Consider the following 3,655-nt stretch of genomic DNA (forward strand, 5'->3'; position numbering starts at 1 on the left):
CAGTCAATATAAAGGATTTTCGAAGAGAGGGACCAAAAGTGACAATATGTGGAACATGGGAGGCTTGAAAGACAAGAAAAGAATAAATTCACAATAAATACTTAATTCACGACGTGGCGATGAAGCCCACGACGTGGCATGGGGTTTCCAGAAGATAGACACCGTGACACGGAGGATTTCCTTGGAGGATACGGATTACTTGAAGCTCACGACGTGGCACAGCTGGCCGCGACGTGGCACGGGTTTTTGAAGATTATATAAGTTCTCCTGATTATTACGAAAGAAAAAAAAGCTTTTGGCAGAAGGAAAGAATTCCAGAAGGCGATTTGGAGCAAAAGAATGGTTCTGGAAGAGGGTTTTAAACACCAAAAAGAATAGAGGTCTATATTCTAGTTAAATAAGAACATGTTATTTTTAGCTGTGTTGGTTTAGTTGCTATGATGAGCAGCTGAATCTAGCTACTCTTGTTTAGCTAGATGAAGCTTTAAACTTGTGAATAGTTCAATGTTTATGGATTAATTTTAGTTGGTAAAAATTGCTTGTGTTTGATTTGTATAACCTAGCATGCTGTTGTTTGTTTCTCTAATTCCTTGATTACATGTTCTGTGTAGCTTAGTGACCATTAAACTGCATGAACTTGTTTAACTAATGATTTAGTGAACATTGAATTGTTAGAGCTAGGATTGACCAATCTTAGTTAGTAATTAGAATAAATAGAGCTTAGCTGTGTTAGAGAGCGTGTATTGTGACTATAATTGCGTTTATATTACAAATGTTACATAGCATATTTACATTCATAATTAGTTATGTGTTTAATTATGTGTGAACATACATGGTTTGACATGAATTAGTTAATTATTGGTAAAATTAGAACTAAATTACTAATACAACTAAAAACCAACTTAATAATCCGTAATCATTAGCTAGCCATAAGGGAGATGGATTCAAACTAAACTAGAGCGTGTTTTTATTGAATTTGATTTAAGTTCATCTGATCTTGTAAAAACAGATAAAACCCCTTTTAAACTTGTTAATAATTAGATTAATTTAATAGTAAGTAAATTAACTAGTAACACCGTTCCCTGTGATCGACACCCAACTTACCATAGCTATACTGTAATCTGACTAGGTACACTGCCTATAAGTGCATAGTTAGTTAAGTTTGTTAGGTTATAAATATTAAAATTAGTGAGTACTTTTGTGCACATCAAGTTTTTGGCGCCGTTGCCGGGGAACGGCTTAGTTTTTAGCTTATTTATTTGAATTAAATTAATTGATCCTTCTTGTGGAGTACAAAACCACAAAATGTTAATTTTTCAGCAAAATAAATTTTTTTCTGTTAATCACAGAGTCCACGACGTGGCCGTATACTGGTCACGACGTGGAAAGTTAAAAAAAATTAAATTTTTCGTTTGTATTTAGTTTTTCTTATTTTAGTTTAGTTTTACGTTTTTAGTTTAGCAAGTTGCAAGAGTTCATGACCAGAAGGTCAAACACACACTTGGTGCCACCACTTGAAGATCCCGAGTCTGCACTTCACAAGAAAAAGACGCCCTTACAAGAATTGAAGTCAACCTTTTCTAGGAACTCGGGAAAGAAGACAGGAGAGTCAAGTTCATCCGCGAGGCACAAGAGCTATCTTGAGCATTTGGATCATACGCCCGTCCAAACCGAGTCCGAAAGCGATACCGAGCCAAAATTTGAAGAACACACGAGCGAACCCGAGAACGAGCCAAGGAACGAGATGGCAGCAATTGAAGAGATTTCCATGGGAGCTTACAAGAAGCGGATCCGAGAAGATGTGGGTCCCGGTTTAGTCCAACACGCAATACCTGCCACTGCCACATTCGAGTTGAAGGGATACATATTGACTGCATTGAAGGATTTCCCATTTTTTGGGAAAGATCATGAGGATGCTTTTAAGCGTCTAGATGAAGTCAATGACATTGTGGATTACTTTAATGTCCCAAATGTCAACAGAAACACGGTCTTGCTTAGGATGCTTCCCGTCACTTTCAAAGGAGCTGCTAAGGAGTGGTTAAAATCACTTCCACCGGGTACAATCACCACTTGGGCTCAAATGCGTGAGCAATTCCTGGACTAGTTTTGCCCACCATCCAAGATAGCCAAACTCAAGAAGGCAATAGCCAACTTTGAGCAACTGAAGGGGGAGTCATTATACGAAGCATGGGGGTGGTACAAGGGCTTGCTCAGAAATTGCCCTCAGCATGATCTAAATGTGCAACAAGAGATCTCAATCTTCTATGATGGGGTCAACGTTATGACGAGACAACTCCTTGACTCTCAAGGACAATTAACAAAGAAAAATCCAAGGGAGGTCAAGGAGTTGATTGAAGAATTCGCGAAGCACTCTCGCGAATACCACAACCCTAGGAAAGATGGAATCAAAGGCAGTGGAGGGGCCCAAACTGAAGAAATAGCAGCTGTAATGGCCATGCTGAATAATATGAATCGAAGGATAACACAAATGGACCAATCAATACATGCCATAAGAGTGGGTTGCGAGAGATGTAGTGGTCCACACTTGACCAAGGACTGCAATGTAGATGAGTTTGGGAACAGGAAAGCTCAAGTGTGTTACTCTAGTGGGGATAAGTATGATGAGGACTGGAGGAAACCGAAGAAGGAGTGGCTGCCATATGAAGAGCATAAGAAGAAAAAATAAGAGAAGTATAGGAAGACAAGTCGAGACTTTTATCAAAAGGAGCAGCCACCAGCCGAGAAGAAACCCGACCTAGAGACCATTTTGATGAAGTTTATGGAAGCTTCGGAAAAGAGACACGATGCCACTGATTCTGCCATTATGGAACAACAAACTTTGATAAAGAATCAGCAAGCCTCCATCCATAACCTTGAAGTACAATTTGGTCAACTACCTACTCTAGTTCATGAACAATTATCCCCGAAGAATCCCGAAGTAAAGACCCAATCTCACGTAATGGCCATCGATATTGAAAAAGAACCAATCTCTGAGTTCCTGGAGGCATTGGAAGAAGAACCACAGTAGCCCGATCCAAAACCAAAGAAGTTAAAGTTCGAAAGTGAAGAAGTTGCTGAACTAGCTTCGCCACGACGTGACACTCCAATGGCCACGACGTGGCGCATGTTTGATCAAAAATACTTTGAGTCTGTTCAAGCTTATCAGCCACCTTTGCCATTTCCCACCCGGGCTGCACTTACTCTACTGGAGAAGGAGCATTTAGAGTTTGTAAAGCATGTAAAGGGGATCCCAATTAATACTCCCTTTGTCGAGTCCTTATCCAAAGCTCCCGAGAACCAGAAATTACTGTAAGATTTTATAGACACTCGAAGGCAATTAAAGAAGCAGTCTACAGTGATTCTAAGTGAACAAACTTCAAAAGATGTGTTGGGAGAAACACCAGAAAAGATGGGGGATCCTGGACGCCTTACTCTTCCATGTGAGTTTGGGAATAAAATGAAGGTTAATGCTTTAGCCGATTCTGGGGCTAGCATTAATTTTATGCCTTTTTCATTTTATCAAAAATTGGAGATTCAGAAGATGAAGGCTACAAAAATGAATATTCACATGGCGAATCGTTCGGTGACACAACCCCGTGGCATCGTGGAGGATATTTTGGTGAAAATTGGAAAATTTGTTTTTCCAATAGACTTT

General features: G+C 39.6%; 1 non-coding gene across 1 annotated transcript; it reads right to left on the bottom strand.

Moving 5' to 3' along the window:
* Positions 1–2,128: 2,128 nt before the first annotated feature.
* On the bottom strand, positions 2,129–2,235 carry LOC145007737 (small nucleolar RNA R71). The gene has a single exon (XR_013663106.1). It is a non-coding gene; the product is annotated as a small nucleolar RNA R71 (small nucleolar RNA).
* Positions 2,236–3,655: the final 1,420 nt, after the last annotated feature.

The sequence above is a fragment of the Lactuca saligna genome, chromosome 7, assembly GCF_052625555.1.
Source record: "Lactuca saligna cultivar CGN05327 chromosome 7, ASM5262555v1, whole genome shotgun sequence".
Taxonomy (NCBI): Eukaryota; Viridiplantae; Streptophyta; class Magnoliopsida; order Asterales; family Asteraceae; genus Lactuca; species Lactuca saligna.